Genomic DNA, 22,135 nt, shown 5'->3' on the forward strand with positions numbered 1-22,135 from the left:
CGGATTGAGCGTCAAAGTTGGAGGCACAATTTGCAGAGGTAGATGTCAATCTGTGGTATCGTTACAAGCTTAGCCTGATACATGAGCTCATTACTAGCCCTTTGCTGAGTGGGGTTCTGAGTAGGGCATGAAGTCGATTATGGTACCGGGGTTATTTACCGGGCAGTTAAGAAGCAGCTGCTGAGTCCTTTAAATAGTCCCTGCCCTTGCACCGGACCTTTTATATGCTTAAAATATTCAGTGACTGCCTTTGACTCCTTTACCTGCCTCCAGTTGCTGGGAAGCTCCTTTCACGTGTTATCATATATTTAACCCTGGATTGGAAACACCTCACTTGTTCCTCTGCCTGTCCCATTCACTGACCCATCACATATATTTACCCCTCTCACTGCAACACCCCTTCATAAACCCACTCAGTGACTACTCCATGCACTAGTCTCTGACCCTGTAATACTTGTGGGATATTCCAATATCAGACCAAACTTGGCCAGTAATCTTCTTATGCCAACGTCAAGTGGAATGATAGGAAATATCCCAGAGCAGAGAGATAGTTTGTAAAATGAGGTAAGCAGTACTCACAGCAGGCAGGGCAGTGCTCAGCAGCAACAGGAAGGTAATCCAGCAGTATGGCAGTTCAGGGGTAAACCAATAGAAGGACCTGGAACAGGCAGGAGTCAGCAACAAACGAATATCCAGCAGTATAACAGTTCAGGGTAATTCAGCCCATTCCAGTTTTTCGGAGACCCGGAGATATTAATGCCTAAGTTTTTTATGTATTGGGCCTCTTTAAAAATGGAACTTGAGTCCAATTGTTTGTTTATCCATAGGACCTCTGACTTCTCCGTATTTACTCTTTATCCTGTAAAGGAGCCTACGTCCTTGAAGATTTGGCTAAGAATGGGCATATTTATTCTTGTGTTACTAGTAAATATCAATAGGTCGTCCGCATATAGTGCTACTTGTAATTCTTTATTCCCTACTTTGATTGCTTTTATTTCTGATTGTAATTGCTAATGATTCTATTGCTAAATTGAACAATAGAGGGGATAATGGGCATCCCTGTCTTGTACCTTTTGCTAATTGGAATTCTGAAGAGATGATCCCATTTATAATTAAGGCTGAGAGAGGGCATCTGTATAGAGTCTTAATAAAAGACAAGAAAGGGCCCCTTAGTCTGAATTTTTCAAATAACGTGTATAAATGATCCCAACTCACATGATCGAAAGCCTTTTCCGCGTCAATTGATATTATAGCCCAATCTGTTTCTACTTCTAGTTTTTTCTTATTCTCATCATGTGAAAAATAGTCTAGTGTAATAAGGACCTTTCTTTTATAAAGAAGATCTATGATGCATGAATTTTGTCTGATCTGGGTGAATTAGATGCATGAGGAAAGTTTTCATTCTACTGGCTAATTCCTTTAAGTAATTTGTAGTCTATGTTGAGAAGCGAAATGGGGTTATACAAGCTAAGATTTTCGGGGATGTTTTATTCTTTTTACAAATTAGCGTGATATATGATTTAGTAAATTCTTTAGATATTTTTCCCTTTTGAGTAAAATAAAAATTTAACAGGTCAAGGAGTGGCCTGTTAGTTTGATCCACTAGGATTTTATTGAGCTGAGACTGAGACTGAGATTAACATTTTAGATATTATCTTCTTAAAAAGTAATGAGAGGGGACCATCAATGTAAAGTTTATTAACTTTATTATATTATGCGGTCGAAATGTAATTTTTTCCTAACTTGAAGTCACAGAAAACGCCAAGTTTTAAAAAAAATTGCTGAAACTAGTTAAAAACAAATGATAATAGAACAATTTGATGCCCGATATAATAGCAAGACTGAGGTCCCCAAGTTTTTTGTAAAATGGGGGGATTACATAAGATCACACTCCCCAGCGATACAAAAACAAATAATTACCTTTTTTTTTCTTGGTTCCTGCTCGGGTCTATGCTTAACCTCCTTCCTTATCAAGAAGAAAAATTTCCAACAATGTATTTTCATGCAATGTAATATTGTCTTATTCGATTATTTCATCTTCTTGATTTATGACTAATTGGATCTTTAACCCCTTAAGGACCAAAAATGTACAAGGTACGTCCTACAAAAAATGTCAGTTAGTGAACAAGGACGTACCTTGTACGTCCTAAGGGGTTTCAAGCGGTGGAAGTGATTTAGATTGCTTCCAACCGCTTGAAAGGTGTTGCAGTGATGACTCGGTATTGAGGCATCACTGTAATACCTTGGTTTAGCAATCTAGGGGCAAGCTGGGTACTGGCAGACAGCTGCCAGTACCCAAGATGGTGGCAAATAGGTAGAGGGGGGAGGGTTAGATGTTGGGGGCTAAGAGGGGATCCAACAATGCAGGATTAATTGAGAAAATAAAAATTAAAAATGCTTTTTATTTTAGTACTGGCAGACTTTCTGCCAGTACTTAAGATGGTGGTGACAATTGTAAGGTGGGGGAGGGAAGAGAGATGTTTGAGGGGGGTCAGGAAGGGTTCAGGGGGTGGGATGTGCCAGCTGGGAGGCTGATCTCTACACTTAAGCTAAAATTAACCCTACAAGCTACCTAATTAACCCTGTCACTGCTGGGCATAATGCAAGTGTGGTACGCAGCGGCCTTCTAATTACCAAAAAGCAACACCAAAGCCATATATGTCTGCTAGGCATAAATTAAGGGGATCCCAGAGAAGCATTTACAAACATTTGTGCCATAATTGCACAAGTTGTTTGTAAATAATTTCAGTGAGAAAGTTTCTGAAAAAGTTTGTGAAAAAGTGTTTGATCGCATTTGGTGGTAAAATGGTGGCATTAAATATACCAAAATGGGCCTAGATCAATACTTTGGGTTGTCTACTAAAAAAAAATATATATACATGTCAAGGGATATTCTGGGATTCCTGACAGATATCAGTGTTACAACGTTATCACTAATTTTGAAAAAAAAATGGTTTGGAAATAGCAAAGTGCTACTTGTATTTATTGCCCTATAACCTGCAAAAAAAGCAAAGAACATGTAAACATTGGGTATTTCTAAACTCAGGACAAAATGTAGAAACTATTTAGCATGGGTGTTTTTTGGTGGTTGTAGATGTGTATCAGAGTTTGGGAGTCAAAGTGAGAAAAGGTGTGTTTTTTTCAAGTTTTTCATCATATTTTATCATTTTTTATAGTAAATTATAAGATAAGATGAAAATAATGGTATTTTTAGAAAGTCCATTTTATGGCGACAAAAACTATATATAATATGTGTGGGTACAGTAAATGAGTAAGAGGAAAATTACAGCTAAACACAAACATCACAAAAATGTAAAAATAGCCTTGGTCCCAAACGGTTAGAAAATGGAAAAGTGCTATGGTCCTTAAGGGGTTAATAAGGCAATCTGTCGATCTACATTATTATAGTTCTTTTATTATTTGTTTTCCATAAAAGTGGAAATGTCTGATTTGTCCTTTTTCGGTATAGACATATGTTTAAGTCCTCAGTCTCCACAACATTATGTGTTTAATTTTTTTCTGGATCTCCAAAATCACCCTGCGTGGTAAGCAGGAGAAGTATAATGGTTCTTTCTTTTGTACTTTTACACTGTTGGTTCATAAATAAAAAATTTAAAATAATAATAATAATAATAATAATACTAATAATAATAACATGATACTGCTAGTGTCGGCTTGTGGGTTATTCAAATGGGGGTTCATGGATCAGTTATGTAAAATATATATATATATATATATGCATACAGAAGAGAGAAGCGCTCTAACAGGAACGAACAACAGCTCATCAGCTAGTTCTCTGGCGATTTACCACCTGGAGCAGCCTCTTTTAGACCAGTGTGCCTTTCACATTGGAAAATTATCCTGAAGCATATCAGTCTGATCCCGCCAGTTAAGGTCAGTCCAGCCCCGAAATACCAGGCAATTCTCCTTTGAACAAGGTACATGACAACCCCAGACGATCGTTTCGGCCTATTGGGCCTCATCGGTGAGGTGCAGCCACATTCCTCTAAGCAAGCACTGGCCAAGGAGTCCATATCTGGTTGCCCCTAAAACCCATAGGGAGACTTCCCCAGGGTCATAATTAATTTGCATACAGAAGAGAGAAGCGCTCTAACAGGAACGAGCAACAGCTCATTAGCTAGTTCTCTGGTGATTTACCACCTGGAGCAGCCTCTTTTAGACCAGTGTGCCTTTCACATTGGAAAACTATCCTGAAGCATATCAGTCTGATCCTGCAAATTAAGGTCAGTCCAGCCCTGAAATACCTGGCTGCTCCAGGTGGTAAATCGCCAGAGAACTAGCTGATGAGCTGTTGTTCGTTCCTGTTAGAGCGCTTCTCTCTTCTGTATGCAAATTAATTATGACCCTGGGGAAGTCTCCCTATGGGTGTTAGGGGCAACCAGATATGGACTCCTTGGCCAGTGCTTGCTTAGAGGAATGTGGCTGCACCTCACCGATGAGGCCCAATAGGCCGAAACGATCGTCTGGGGTTGTCATGTTCCTTGTTCAAAGGAGAATTGCCTGGTATTTCGGGGCTGGACTGACCTTAACTGGCGGGATCAGACTGATATGCTTCAGGATAGTTTTCCAATGTGAAAGGCACACTGGTCTAAAAGAGGCTGCTCCAGGTGGTAAATCGCCAGAGAACTAGCTGATGAGCTGTTGTTCGTTCCTGTTAGAGCGCTTCTCTCTTCTGTATGCAAATTAATTATGACCCTGGGGAAGTCTCCCTATGGGTGTTAGGGGCAACCAGATATGGACTCCTTGGCCAGTGCTTGCTTAGAGGAATGTGGCTGCACCTCACCGATGAGGCCCAAAAGGCCGAAACGATCGTCTGGGGTTGTCATGTTCCTTGTTCAAAGGAGAATTGCCTGGTATTTCGGGGCTGGACTGACCTTAACTGGCGGGATCAGACTGATATGCTTCAGGATAGTTTTCCAATGTGAAAGGCACACTGGTCTAAAAGAGGCTGCTCCAGGTGGTAAATCGCCAGAGAACTAGCTGATGAGCTGTTGTTCGTTCCTGTTAGAGCGCTTCTCTCTTCTGTATGCAAATTAATTATGACCCTGGGGAAGTCTCCCTATGGGTGTTAGGGGCAACCAGATATGGACTCCTTGGCCAGTGCTTGCTTAGAGGAATGTGGCTGCACCTCACCGATGAGGCCCAAAAGGCCGAAACGATCGTCTGGGGTTGTCATGTTCCTTGTTCAAAGGAGAATTGCCTGGTATTTCGGGGCTGGACTGACCTTAACTGGCGGGATCAGACTGATATGCTTCAGGATAGTTTTCCAATGTGAAAGGCACACTGGTCTAAAAGAGGCTGCTCCAGGTGGTAAATCGCCAGAGAACTAGCTGATGAGCTGTTGTTCGTTCCTGTTAGAGCGCTTCTCTCTTCTGTATGCATATATATATATATATATATATATATATATATATATATTACACACACACTGTATATTAAAAAATAATATATATATATATATATATATATATATATATATATTACACACACTGTATATTAAAAAATAATATATATATATATATATATATGTATATATTTATATATATAGATAGATATACACATATATATATATATATACATATATACATATATATACAGTATATATATATATATATATATATATATATATATAAATATTACAAAATGTATCACACCAAAAATGTATTAAATACCTATGTGATAAAATATCAGCCTAGTTTTTTTCACAATTCACACACACACACTCACACACACACACACACACATACATATATTACCCTCACACACAATCATATTATAGTGCTTGCTATATTACTGGCAGCCAGCAGGTGGCAGTGGTGCATAACATTTAAGAATTATAGCAGTGAAGACTTCTAAAATGGAAAACGTTTTTACTACATGTGTTATGTATATTCTTTACTGATGAATAACAATTTTTTTTTTATCAGTAAAGAATATACATAACACAAATGTAGTAAAAACGTTTTCCATCTTAGAAATCTTCACTGCTGTAATTCTCCCTGATCGGCTACACTGAACTGCTCTACTTGCTGGCTGCTGCTGTTGCAGTCTACACTCTATCTTTATGCTGTAATAAGATCTGGAGTGAGTTTTTGCCTAAGTAGCTATGATGATAAAGTAGGATAGAGAAATACCTTGATTAGCAGTGCCAGTGTTTGTTCCACACACACAGAAGTCTGCAGCCCCTCCTCCCCTGACCACCAGACTGCTCTCTCATTGGCTAAGTAATGGCTTTGCATTATGGGACTTGTAGTTAGTTCCTAGCCTTGGGAGCTCCCCCTGCTGCCCACCCATAGAAATGGCCCAACCGCACACTGAAAATTGTGCTATTAGCAAAGGTATAGGCTCTGTTATGGGCAGAGCAGCAGGCACATAGAAAAAAATGTGCAAAGGGATATAGCAGGCTATACCTCTCTACCGCACATGCGGTAGAGAGGTATAGAGGTATATAAAAGGATTTTTTTTTTATTAAACTGGACAGTAGACTGGAACCTTTTTTGGCAGAATAAATATAATTTTTCCAATAGGGGGGCTATTGGTGAAATTATATTTATTCAGCCAAAAAAATTATTTTCTTTCTTTTTTTCTTTTTTTTCCCAGGAGGCTCACGTGCGGTTGTGATCATATGGAGGAGCCTCCACTGGATACTGCATTAAAAGGATTCAAAGCTCAAAACTTAAATGTGCATAAATGAATTTCAATTTTAAACAGAAGAATTTTTGCAATATACTTCTCTTAGCAAATTGCTTTTAGTAAAAGTTATTACTGATTGAGTGGCATGCACATTTCAGTTTTGACCTTTATTACACAGCTAGCAAAGGATTTCTAAAGGATTGGAATAGAGACCACAGTTAGTTAAATTAATAATTTAGGGCCAGATTACGAATGGAGCGGTATTTATCTCTCATTTACTCTACCCACACATATTATATACCGTTTTTCTCACCATAAAATGTTGTTTCTAAAGATACCATTATTTTCATTATATCTTATAAATTACTATAAAAAAATATAAAATATGATGAAAAAATGGGAAAAAATACACTTTTTCTAACTTTGACCCCCAAAATCTGTTACACATCTACAAACACCAAAAAACTCCCATGCTAAATAGTTTCTAAATTTTGTCCTGAGTTTAGAAATACCCATTGTTTACATGTTGTTTGCTGTTTTGCAAGTTATAGGGCAATACATACAAGTAGCACTGCTATTTCCAAACCATTTTTTTTTTAATTAGCGATAGTTACATTGTAACACTGATATCTGTCAGGAATCCCTGAAAATCCCTTGACATGTATATATATTTTTTTTTTTAGAAGACAACCTAAAGTATTGATCTAGGCCCATTATGGTATATTTCATGCCACCATTTCACCGCCAAATGCGCTCAAATAAAAAAAATTGTTCACTTTCTCAAAAACTTTTTCACAAACGTTAGGTCTCTCACTGAAATTATTTACAAACAGATTGTGCAATTAAGGCCCACATATTTGTAAATGCTTCTCTGGGATTCCCTTTGTTCAGAAGTAACAGACTTATATGGCTTTGGCATTGCTTTTTGGTAATTAGAAGGCTGCTAAATGCTGCAGCGCACCACATGTGTATTATGCCCAGCAGTGAAGGGGTTAATTAGGGAGCTTGTAGGGTTAATTTAGGTTTAGTGTAGTGTAGTAGACAACCCAAAGTATTGATCTAGGCCCATTTTGGTATATTTCATGTAACCATTTCCCCACCAAATGCGATCAAATAAAAACAATCGTATAATTTTTCAGAATTTTAGGTTCTCACTGAAATTATTTACAAACAGCTTATGCAATTATAGCACAAATGGTTGTATAAGCTTCTCTGTGATCCCCTTTGTTCAGAAATAGCAGACATATATGGCTTTGGCGTTGCTTTTTAGTAATTAGAAGGCCGCTAAATGCTGCTGCGCACCACACTTGTAATATGCCCAGCATTGAAGGGGTTAATTAGGTAGCTTGTAGGGTTAATTTTAGTTTTAGTGTAGAGATCAGCCTCCCACCTGACACATCCCACCCCCTGAACGCTCCCTGACCCCCTTCAAACAGCTCTCTTCCCTCCTCCACCTCACAATTGTCACCGCCATCTTAAGTCCTGGCAGAAAGTCTGCCAGAACTAGAAAAAAAAGCATTTTAAATGTTTTACATCCCCCCCCCCAATTGATTCTGCAGTGTTGGATCCCCTCTTAGTCCCCAACCTCCCTGATCCCCCCATACAGCTCTCTAACCCTCCACCCTCTACCAATTTGCCACCATCTTGGGTAGTGGCAGCTGTCTGCCAGTACCCAGTTTGCCCCAAAAAATTGTGTATTTTTTTTTAGATTATAAACTCATTTTCTGTAGTGTTGCTGCCCCCAACATCCTAAAATTCACCACCATCAGACCCATCGATGCAAAACTCTGCATCGGTGTACTAAACAAGGTATTACAGTGATGCCTTAATACCGAGGCATCACTGTGACACCTTGCAAGCAGTTGGAAGCAATCAGGATTGCTTCCACTGCTTGAAATCCCTGAGGACTTACAGGGTACGTCCTTGGTCACTAACTGACATATTTTGTAGGACGTACCCTATACGTCCTTTGTCCTTAAGGGGTTAAGAAGGTGATCTACAAACAGCTAGACTCATAGGTTTACATGCTAAGGGGGAAACACACGAACTAACGCTCTCTAGCTGTGAAAAACTGTCAAATGCATTTAGATGAGAGGCTTAGAGGCTCAAGGGCTTAGAAATTAACATATGAGACTACCTAGGTTTAGCTTTCAACTAAGAATAACAAGAGAACAAAGCAAAATAAAAGTAAATGAGAAAGTTGTTTAAAATGACATGCCCTATCTGAATCATGAACGTTTAATTTGGACTTTACTATCCCTTTAAAGGGACGTTAAACCCAAAAAAATATTTCATGATTCAGATAGAGAATACCATTTTAAACAACTTTCCAATTTACTTCTATTATCTAATTTGCTTCATTTTTCAGATATCCTTTGTTGAAGAAATAGCAATGCACATGGGTGAGCCAATCACACGAGGCATCTATGTGCAGCCACCAATCAGCAGCTACTGAGCCTATCTAGATATGCTTTTCAGCAAAGGATATCAAGAGAATTATACATATTAGATAATAGAAGTAAATTAGAAAGTTGTTTAAAATTGCATGTTCTTTCTGAATTTTGAAAGAAAAAATATGGGTTTAATGTCCCTTTAAGAGCTGACTACAACAGTGCAACTCTTGACAGGGCCCTCTACCCATTTGATCCCTATAATTGTTTTGTTTATAGCGCTGCAGAATCTGTTGGCGCTCCACAAATAACCGATAATAATAATAATAATGATAGATAACACTGTGCTCACGCACGTGAAGTTATTTAAGAGTCAGCACTAATTGCCTAAAATGCAAGTCTGTCAAAATATCTGAGATAAGGAGGCAGTCAGCAGTAGATTAGATACAAGGTAATCACAGAGGTAACAAGTATATTTCTATAACAGTGTTAGTTATGCAAAACTGGATAATGGTAAATAAAGGGATTATCTTTCTCTTTAAACAATGACATTTTTGTTTTTTACTATACCTTTAAAACAAAAGTTAGAATATCCCAACCGTGTTAAAGTATTCCCTCATTTAAGTCATAAGAGCAAAAAAAGTGGAAAAAAACACTGCGTAAACCCGATCGTATATTCTCAAGTGCGCTAACCTGACATGAAAATATGAATATTTAACAATCCAACATTCTTCACATTGCAGGATATGTTCTATGTATTCATAAATACATATGTCTACATATATCTGATGGTATTTGGTACAATATATATCTATACCTATATATACAGTATATATAAATATATATATATATATATATATACAGTATAGATAGATAGATAGATAGATAGATAGATAGATAGATAGATGATAGATAGATATAAATGATTATATATAGGTATAGATATATACAGATATAGAGGATTATCTATTTATAAATACATACAACCTATTCTGCTATGTGCAGAACATTGGAATGTGAAATATTTACAGTAAATACACAGTATAACGGGGGGTGGAGCAAACTGCCAACTAAGATGGCAGCATTATACTATAGCTCCTGAAAAGAACTTGGTGATCTAAGCCACAAAAGTCACCAAAACAGCACCAGATACTAGTATTTTTTACATAGTGTATGCCTGACTCTGCTGAGATTGACAGGGTATGTTTTTACGCATTGGATCCCAGACGGTGATTGAGTGAGGATTTGGGGCCTACCCTGCAGACGGAGCTGTGTTACTAGAGCCGACATGGTTGGGAGGAGGCCAGATTGTCATTCCGTCATGTAGGGGAAAGGAGTTGGAGCCCGAACACAGATCGGAGACTTACACTGGGGACGTGACTGCGCCTTGGGAGTCGATTGGAGCTGAGGCCTTGCAATCAGGAGACAGGCAGACGCTACTGATCACGCGGCGCTGCTGAGAGGAAGGAAGTCTGACAGCGAGATAGGCGGCATGTCACTGGAGAACTACCACCGCTGCAGAGACCGCCACCGATGGGGCTGACGGAAGATAGCGGCGTAAAACTTGTATTGGACCACATGTGAGTGGGTTCAGTGACATGCCGGATCAGGCATGATTAAAGCAGGACCAGCTGTAGCTTGCACACGGAAAACCATAATCCCACAAGCTATAATTAAGAGAATGGCACATAAACTGTGACTACACTGAAGCTGCATGATGGCGACATAGATAACCGTTGTGGCACAAATACCATGAGGCTAGTACTGACAGGGGACTGAGGCTGATGATGCAGCTGCTGGATGGACATTGCTCTGAATTGTGGCGGCTCATGGCACACTGCTTTGCAGCAATGGTGGAGATACCAGAGGAAAACATGTGCGTCACCAGACCCGGTCAGCTATTTGGAGAGACACTGGTTCAAGACAGTTTGCCCCAAGGTGATAGTCCGATAGCAGCAAAGACCCTTTAAGGTTCAGGTCTGAACCCACTGGACTACGTGGCATCAGAGGAGATGAGGTACTTAACAGAGAGGTTAGCGGAAGCCCAATGAAAAAATGCCCTGGCCTGGACATCCAATCAAGATGGTCTAACTAGTTTGCTTAGAGGCCCGGAGGTTCCTATTTTACTTCCCCCTCGCATGGCAGCCACTTCAGTTTGGCGATTGTCAAAGTTCCAGGACAGGGGACTCTGGTCCGCTCTGTCCCAGCTGATATCCGTAGCCATGTAGGGAGAAATTTCAGAGGCCTGAGTACCCATTCCTGCCGCTCAGCCGCTCAGCCGTTTGGTTTAAATTAGCACCATTTATGCCATCCAGCATTACTAGATAAGAAGCTTAAAGTTACATATTTCTGGACTTTGAATTAGAATGTGGCCCAGTAGTTTATTTGTCTTTAATGTATACTCTAAATGTCTGGTAGGTCTGATGACAGATACCGATTGCAAATTCATTTGAGCTCATGTTAGTTACAGGTTATTTATGTTTAATTAGCTAGTGGGGAGAGTGTGGGATCATATGGCAGAATAACTCATTATAACATCTAGATACTAATATATCAATCTACCCTACATACAGATGGAATAGCTATGTATACCAAATGTATAACTACTTATGTTTCTAAATATTGCATATATTATAGCTACATCCAATGTTTTTCATTAGTTTCATATTGCATAGCTTGAAGTCTTTATTATAAACATACTATTGGGACATATTAAGTTTCAATCCTGATCCTTCTAATTTATTGCCTCATAAATAGGGTCCTGATGTAGTTCCCTGAGTTAGTAGGTGACCAGTTTCTTCGCCAATTGGAAGGTTCAGCCAGAGCAAAGCATAATATCTTTAACCCAATAACACTGCCCGTAAGGTTATGTGACCAGTTTTTAAATTGTACCAGCTTGCCTTAGCTAGTTTACAGTATGTTTTTACTTGAATGATCAAAACCCCTTAGATATATCAGTGGGTCTTTTTTTATTGTATCCCTTTATACACTCCTCCCCAGTAATGTTAGATCTGTTATACAATCCAACAATGTACTAACAGGCACCTGACAGTTTATCTTCACTTATTGAACTGAAGTTTACTCCCAGTATGTCTCTGTACATAGCTTTAAGGCATCTATCTTTCAAAGGGTTAAAGTGTAGCACAATTATATTTTGTTATTTGTATACTCTAATACAGCATGGGTTCCTAGGTGTGCCAGGTACAGTATGTGCTTTGTACTGTGTGTGATAGTTACTGTTTGAGCTGGGGACTGTGCCTGTCTGGTTCTGCGTATGCTGGGCATTGTTTTTGCATGGTGTTGTGTATGCTAGGTACTGTGTGTGCTGGGTACTGTGTGTGCTAGGTGCTGTGTGCGCTGGGTGCTGTGTGTGCTAGGTGCTGTGTATGCTACATGCTGTGTATGCTAGGTGCTGTGTTTGCTAGGTGCTGTGTGTGCTAGGTGCTGTGTGTGCTAGGTGCTGTGTGTGCTAGGCACTTTGTGTGCTAGGTACTTTGTGTGCTGTACAATGTGTGTTAGGTTCAATGCGTGCTAGGTACTGCGTGTGCTCGGCAAGGTGGGTGCCGGGTACGGTGTGTGCTAGGTACAGCGTGTGCTAGGTACAATGAGTGCTAGGTACAATGAGTGCAAGGTACAATGAGTGCCGGGTACAATGAGTGCTAGGTTCAGTGTGTGCTGGGTATAGGGTGTGCTGGGTACAATGTGTGCTGGGTACAATGTGTACTGGGTACAGTGTGTGCTGGGTACAGTGTGTGCTGGGTACAGTGTGTGCTAGGTACAGTGTGTGCTAGGCACAGTGTGTGCTGGGCACAGTGTGTGCTAGGTTCAATGTGTGCTAGGTACCGCGTGTTCTAGGCAAGGCGGGTGCTGGGTACAGCGGGTGCTAGGTACAGGGTGAGCTAGGTACAATGTGTGCTAGGTACAATGTGAGCTAGGTTTAATGTGTGCTAGGTTTAATGTGTGCTAGGCGGGTGCTGGGTACGGGGTGTGCTAGGTACAGTGTGTGCTGGATACAGCGCGTCCACAGTACAGCCAGTGCTAGGTATAGTGAGAGATAGGTACAGTGTATGCTAGATACAATGTGTGCTGGGTACAATGTGTGTTGCCGATTGTTCTGATAGTCTGTCGGGAGTTTGATATAATACTATGTGTCGTTGGAATATACTCTTCCCCTGAAGCACAAACATTTTTTTTTTGTTCTGAGAGCCTCTTTTTGGTTTACCTCACATATTCCTTATATTGATTCTTGAAGCTCTAATTTAAATTTCTGTGTGTTAGCTTCCACCCCCCCACATTTCGAGCCCACATCAGGGTTCCATCTAGGTGAAGTATTTTCACCTCCGATTCCCTTGTTTTACCCATTCCCCCCCCCCCTTTTTAGTCCCCTTTCCCAAAATATTGTATTACAGAAGTGTGAGTTCCCAATGGCCAGATCTATATTAGTTTCTGTACTTTTATATCCTAGTCTGCCCTTGGGGACATAGGAACCTTGTTTATTGTTTTTATATGTACTTTATCAATGTTTATAACTTTCACCGGACCTGCAAGTCCGTTCCATATGTTTGTTTCTACTGGAGCAGGGGTCCTGCGTGTCCCCAACTGTTACCTATATTCTTGAAACTGAATAAAAATTTATTAAAAAAAAAACACAGTATAACACTTTATTACATATGAATATTGTATAAATATGCTTTTTCATGTTTTTATCTACTTGACTACAAAGGGCTACAATGGACTTATATATATATATGAAAATAACAAGAGTATTGTATTGAGCAATGATACTTTTTTGTTGACAAGCTTTCGGAAGAGTTCCTTCCTTTATCAAGTCTAAAGCAATACTGCATTGCTTTAGACTTGATAAAGGAAGGAACTCTTCCGAAAGCTTGTCAACTTATAAATGTATAGTTAGTCCAATAAAAAAAGTATCATTGCTCAATGCAATACTCTTGTTATTTTGATATCTAAATCTCTGGACTAACACGGCTACTCCAATCAACGTATATATATATATGCAATTCTCTCTGTATGTATTTAGTCTAACTATGGGGAAAAGGGGCAACCAGATGTGAACTCCTTGCTCAGTGTTGGCCGAAACGATCGTCTGGGTTTGCTATGATCCTTGTTCAGATAAGAATTGCCTAGTATTTCAGCGATGGACTGACCATAATTGGTGGGATCAGACTGATATACTACAGGAAAGTTCTACTCTGTGAAAAGCATTACTGGGCTAAAAAGCTGTACCCAGGTGGTAAATCCCCATAGAACAGGCTAACAATGGTATTGAGCCAGTTGTTCATTCCTGTGAGTGCACTTCTCTCTGTGTGTATTTAGTCTCCCTATGGGAAAAAGGGGCAACCAGACGTGGACTCCTTGCTCAGTGTGCTTAGAGGAATATAGCTACACCTCACTGACGAGGCCCAATTAAGGCCGAAACGATTGTCTGGGGTTGCTGTGTTCCTTGTTCAGATAGGATTTGCCTGGTATTTTGGCGCTGGACTGACCGTAATAGGCGGGATCAGACTGATATACTACAGTAAAGTTCTACTCTGTGAAAAGCATTACTGGGCTAATAAGCTGCACCCAGGTGATAAATTGCCATAGAACAGGCTAACAATGGTATTGAGCCAGTTGTTTGTTCCTGTGAGTGCACTTCTCTCTGTGTGTATATATATATATATATATATATATATATATATATATATTATATATACACACACATATATATATATATATATATATATATGTATTTATGTGTTTATATGTGTACACTAGTATATATGTCTGTAAATACATATATATATATATATGTATATAAATACATATGTATACATACATATACATATTTAGACATGCATATGTATGTATCTAAATATTAAAGCCCTTTGCAGACTCTTTTTTTCTAACACCTGAGACCTCCTATCTTTGAGCCCTTTATTTGCAATAATTTTTCTGCAACCATTTTTTTTAAAATATGTTTATTAGAAAGTGTTATTATGAGTGTAATTGCACTTTTCAATGTATTTTTAATGTGTTTTGTGATACTTTTTGTTTTGATAAACAGTTAACCAGAGCTCTGAGGTTGCGCTATCCCGATGCATGTTAAATTACGAGCTCTACATCTGATCAAACAGTAGCAATAAACCCGATATCGCTTATGTGTAACTGTTAGCGCAGAACTAGTAATCTGGCTCATAATATTTTCTTTATAATATAATTATATCTTATGTATTACCTGCTTTATGTATGTTTCATTGTGCTAAACAAGCAATAAGGCATCTGCTAAATCTTGGGAGACATACATATATTTTAAATCTAATTGTCAGATACAATAAAGATTGCTTCTACATCAATGTAGTTTAACAAAAACATAAAACAGCCATATTATAATTACATTGCACATCTAAAAGAAATATGAGACCTCATCTAGTTTTCACCTCATAGTTTGCCTGCTTTCACTATCTTACACTTTTTTCAGTACCTCTCTGTTCTTTTGTACCTATCTTCCCTTCTGCTTTCTTTTGTTCTTAAAGGGACATGAACCCCAACATTTTTCTTTCATGATTTAAATTGAAAATAATTTTTTTAACAACATTAGAATTTACTTCTATAATTTAATTTGCTTCATTCTTCAGATATCATTTGTTGACAAAATAGCAATGCACATGAGTGAGCCAATCACACAAGGCATCTACGTGCAGCCACCAATCAGCAGCTACTGAGCCTATTTATATATGCTTTTCCAACAAACAATATCAAGAGAATGAAGAAAATTAGATAATAGAAGTAAAATGACCAAGTGATTTTTTTTTCTTATTGCCTGTTATTTTATTAAAATATAACTAGCACAAATGTCTTTCTTTATTGGTTATTTAAACTAAATGGCACCACCAAATTTCTATAATTACATTATCATACTTCAATGTTATGTATAAAAAAAAACCACAACAATAAAACCACAGAGTCAGACATGTTTAAAGGGACACTAAACCCAAATTTTTCAGATAGAGCCAAATAGAGCATGCAATTTTAAGCAACTTTCTAACTTACTCCTATTATCATTTTTTCATTTTTGCTATCTTTATTTAAAAAGCAGGAATGTGATGCATAGGAGCTGGCCCATTTTTGGTTGAGAACCTGGGTTATGCTTGCTTATTGGTTGGTAAATATCAACCTCCAATAAACAAGTGCTATCCATGCTGCTGACCATAAAATGGGCTGGTTGTTAAGATTTACATTCCTGCTTTTAAAATAAAGATAGCAAGAGAACAAAGAAAAAATTGATAATAGGAGTAAATTAGAAAATTGCTTAAAATGTCATGCTCTATCTGAATCATGAAAGAACATTTTTGGGTTCAGTGTCCCTTTAATAACGTATTAGTTAGATAGTTAGTATATCTTTCAGCTTATCACAACTTCAATTTTTAATGGATAAGCAGGTTGAATGGTTCAACACCAATTTGTCCAGACATCTTGGCTCTTGGACTTGGAACATAACTTGTTATTTTGCTAAAGGAAGGAAGCTAGGAGGATATGTATTATGGGATTTGGAAAATCATCTTCACTAAAAATCCCACTAAGCCCATTTCCAGCATACATAAAATGTTCTAGCATGTCCCCAGTTCAGAATTCCTGTTATCTGTTGTGTTTGTCACATAAATCTTTAATGGGAAAGATATTTGAAGGGAATCACATTTCTTTAATTCTTGAATAGAGAAAAGGTAAAATTAATGAGTCTTTAAACTGCAAACAATTATGTTATGCATATAAAGGAGAATAAATAATTATTCATGTTAAAAAGTATTTATGTAAAAAAACAGAAAAGGTTTATGTGTCACTAAGACTAAAGTTCTGTTTACTCTCTTCATTAGGGTAACTCCCATAGTCATATTATCGGTGGACAGGGACCAGCATTCACAGACTAAATGGAATATATATATATATATATATATATATATATATTATTTTTCCTTCAGTTACTCTCCTTTAGATAAAACAGGGAACATACTTTGTCCCTTCCGTAAATTAAAATGTTTTATATTTTCACATTTATTTTCTTTTCATTAAAACTTAATACATTTGTACCTGATATCTAGACCAAGTTGTTAATTACCACCAGGGCCGCCACTAGAAATTTTGGGGCCCCTGACTTAACCATTGATCAGGCCCCCCCCCCCTCCTTTGACATGTGCAATTTTTGACCAAGTGACTAAAACGTATATGCACTTTAATCTTAAGTGTCTATTTAAACTTGGAAATGTTGTAAAGTTAGTAACATACACTGAAACACACACTCACACATAAGGATTCACATATAGACACTCTAGAAGACACGCAAAGAAACTCAGACACAGACAACTAAACAGACACTCAGCACTTGTTTACATTGACCTGACAAGTAATGAGGTAAACTACAGTTTTGTAAAAAAAAAAAGGAGATTTAGAAAACAAAATATGGAGTTCTGATTATCTTTTTGTAAAGGAAGATGCCAAATAAATGATGACAACAGCATGCAGTGGCTGAAAGGAAGGGCCCTGAACTGCCTAAACAATAATTTAAAGGTTAAATGGTAGATTAGTGACTTCCGGAAAGGTCTCATTAGTCTCAAAGTCTGTAGAAAGATGTGAATAATCAGTAGTAAGGTCAAAATGTCCTAAAAAGGAACAGACAATGGACACACACACACAAACTCAAACTTGCACATACACTCAAGGAAACACCAACAGAAACAGCCTCAGAAAACACACAAAGACACACACACACACACACACAAAGACACCCACAGAAAACACACAAATAAATACACACACAGAGAGACAACCACATAAAACACAGAAAGACATACATATACACACCCTGACTGAGACATCCATAGAAAACACACAAAGACATACCCACACCCTCACAGAGACACCCACAGAAAATACACACCCTCACAGAGACATCCACAGAAAACACAGACATACACACCCACCCTCACAGAGGCATCCAGAGAAAATACACAAACACAAACACATGCCCACCCTCACAGAGACACCTATAGAAAAAGCTCAAAGACATATGCACACACCCTCACAGACATCCACAGAAAATGCACAAAGACATACACACCCACCCTCACAGAGAGACCCATAGGAAAAAAATACATACACACTCATAGAGACACAAACCAAAGCACAAAGACATAAACACAGATACCCACAGAAACACTCACAGGAGGAAACATTTATGTACCTTGCATCCCCTAAATCCACAGTGTGTGACATGCATGATAAAAAAAAATGCAGAAATTAAGAGATCACTTTTTAAAGAATCATATTTGTAAATGTGCAAACAAAAATAATTCTGTGAATTCAAAATTGTACATTAATGAGCTGGGTAGATGGCTAGATGAAGAAACGTACTTTTAGAAGGTTGACATATGTTTGTCTGATATTTTCCCCAACCAAGAGCACCACTTCAAATATAGTGTACAGATGTTCCCATCTGTCAGCTGTACTTGTGGATTTTGAAAATGCTGTACTCTATATGGTCTTGGTGGAACCATAAGCTGTGGTACTCATACCATTAGATCTGGTTAAATGCAGGATTTAAGCTTGTTGGTATGCATTTCAAAATTAAGTCAGCTGTAGTGTAAACTGAACAGTTTTAAGTTAACCTGTCTCATTTCAAACACTGAGAAATCTTAGTCTGAGAGTATAACATGTTATGCAGATGTAAAAATCTTAGATAAAATGCCTCCTTGTATCTGGAAAGTCCTTGCATAAAGGGGCAGTAAAGTGGAATGTAATATATATCATTTGTGTATTGAGGAGGAAACATTTCTGCATGGTTTTAAATATAGAATTTCTACAGCATTGTCAAATAATCATAAATACACTGCTGCTAAAAAAAAATATTTTTATGGATGCCTGGCCCCACCATACAACTACTACCACACTGAAGTTACAATCTTAAATTGCACAAAGAAATAAAAAAACATTTGCTAAGTAATTCCTACCTCCTCTGCAATTGAAAGTGATCAGCCGACTGACTCAGGCACACATTGTACAAGCAAGTGCCAAGTCTGTCTCACACTGTGCATAGTGGTTTAGTGTGCACTCAGAAATCCTCTCAAATGCTAATACTTTACTCTTTGTAATAACATTTCCCATGCTCAATTAGCACTCTGCTGTAGTACCCACTGGTGGCTGCCAAAATTTAAAAAAAAAAAAAAAATTTTTTTTTTAAGTTCTTGCCTCATGGGGCCCCCCTAGCTCACTGGGCCCCTGACAGGAGTCACCCTTGTCACCCCCTGATGGCGGCCCTGATTACCACACACTACCGCTGGAATGTTGCAACCAATTAATTTACAAAATATAACAATATAGAATCTTTATACAAGATACATAGGCCTAGATTTAGAGTTTGGCGGTAGCCGTGAAAACCAGCGTTAGAGGGTCCTAACGCTGGTTTTAGGCTACAGCCGGTATTTGGAGTCAGTCAGGAAAGGGTCTAACGCTCACTTTCCAGCCGCGACTTTTCCATACCGCAGATCCCCTTACGTCAATTGCGTATCCTATCTTTTCAATGGGATCTTTCTAACTCCGGTATTTAGAGTCGTGTCTGAAGTGAGCGTTAGAAATCTAACGACAAAACTCCAGCCGCAGAAAAAAGTCAGTAGTTAAGAGCTTTCTGGGCTAACGCCGGTTTATAAAGCTCTTAACTACTGTGCTCTAAAGTACACTAACACCCATAAACTACCTATGTACCCCTAAACCGAGGCCCCCCCCACATCGCCGCCACTCGATTACATTTTTTTAACCCCTAATCTGCCGACCGCCACCTACGTTATACTTATGTACCCCTAATCTGCTGCCCCTAACACCGCCGACCCCTATATTATATTTATTAACCCCTAATCTGCCCACCTCAACGTCGCCTCCACCTGCCTACACTTATTAACCCCTAATCTGCCGAGCGGACCGCACCGCTACTATAATAAAGTTATTAACCCCTAATCCGCCTCACTCCCGCCTCAATAACCCTATAATAAATAGTATTAACCCCTAATCTGCCCTCCCTAACATCGCCGACACCTAACTTAAATTATTAACCCCTAATCTGCCGACTGGAGCTCACCGCTATTCTAATAAATGTATTAACCCCTAAAGCTAAGTCTAACCCTAACACTCCCCTAAATTAAATATAATTTTAATCTAACGAAATTAATTAACTCTTCTTAAATAAATTATTCCTATTTAAAACTAAATACTTACCTGTAAAATAAATCCTAATATAGCTACAATATAAATTATATTTATATTATAGCTATTTTAGGATTTATATTTATTTTACAGGCAACTTTGTATTTATTTTAACTAAGTACAATAGCTATTAAATAGTTAATAACTATTTAATAGCTAAAATAGTTAAAATAATTACAAATTTACCTGTAAAATAAATCCTAACCTAAGTTACAATTAAACCTAACACTACACTATCAATAAATTAATTAAATAAAATAACTACAATTATATACAATTAAACCTAACACTACACTATCAATAAATAAATTAAATACAATTCCTACAAATAAATACAATGAAATAAACTAACTAAAGTACAAAAAATAAAAAAGAACTAAGTTGCAAAAAATAAAAAAATATTTACAAACATTAGAAAAATATTACAACAATTTTAAACTAATTACACCTACTCTAAGCCCCCTAATAAAATAACAAAGAGCCCCAAAATAAAAAAATGCCCTACCCTATTTTAAATTACTAAAGTTCAAAGCTCTTTTACCTTACCAGCCCTGAACAGGGCCCTTTGCGGGGCATGCCCCAAGAAGTTCAGCTCTTTTGCCTGTAAAAAAAAACATACAATACCCCCCCCAACATTACAACCCACCACCCACATACCCCTAATCTAACCCAAACCCCCCTTAAATAAACCTAACACTAAGCCCCTGAAGATCTTCCTACCTTGAGTCGTCTTCACCCAGCCGAGCCAAATTCTTCATCCAAGCGGAGCAAGAAGAGGCCCTCCATCCGGTAGAAGTCTTCATCCAAGCGGGGCAGAAGAGGTCTTCCATCCGATTGATCGGATCAGCCAATCGGATTGAACTTGATTCAGCCAATCAGAATATTCCTACCTTAATTCCGATTGGCTGATAGAATCCTATCAGCCAATCGGAATTCGAGGGACACCATCTTGGATGACGTCATTTAAAGGAACCGTCATTCGTCGTTCAGTCTTCGGCCAGGATGGATGTTCCACGTTGGAGGTCTTCAGGATGCTGCCGCTCCACTTCGGATGGATGCCGCTTGGATGAAGACTTCAATCGGATGGAAGACCTCTTCTGCCCCGCTTGGATGAAGACTTCTACCGGATGGAGGACCTCTTCTTGCTCCGCTTGGATGAAGAATTTGGCTCGGCTGGGTGAAGATGACTCAAGGTAGGAAGATCTTCAGGGGCTTAGTGTTAGGTTTATTTAAGGGGGGTTTGGGTTAGATTAGGGGTATGTGGGTGGTGGGTTGTAATGTTGGGGAGGGTATTGTATGTTTTTTTTTACAGGCAAAAGAGCTGAACTTCTTGGGCCATGCCCCGCAAAGGGCCCTGTTCAGGGCTGGTAAGGTAAAAGAGCTTTGAACTTTAGTAATTTAGAATAGGGTAGGGCATTTTTTATTTTGGGTTTCTTTGTTATTTTATTAGGGGGCTTAGAGTAGGTGTAATTAGTTTAAAATTGTTGTAATATTTTTCTAATGTTTGTAAATATTTTTTTATTTTTTGCAACTTAGTTCTTTTTTATTTTTTGTACTTTAGTTAGTTTATTTCATTGTATTTATTTGTAGGAATTGTATTTAATTTTTTTATTGATAGTGTAGTGATAGGTTTAATTGTAGATAATTATAGGTATTTTATTTAATTAGTTTATTGATAGTGTAGTGTTAGGTTTAATTGTAACTTAGGTTAGGATTTATTTTACAGGTAAATTTGTAATTATTTTAACTATTTTAGCTATTAAATAGTTCTTAACTATTTAATAGCTATTGTACCTGGTTAAAATAAATACAAAGTTGCCTGTAAAATAAATATTAACGCAAGG

The sequence above is a fragment of the Bombina bombina genome, chromosome 6, assembly GCF_027579735.1.
Source record: "Bombina bombina isolate aBomBom1 chromosome 6, aBomBom1.pri, whole genome shotgun sequence".
In the NCBI taxonomy this organism is placed as follows: Eukaryota; Metazoa; Chordata; class Amphibia; order Anura; family Bombinatoridae; genus Bombina; species Bombina bombina.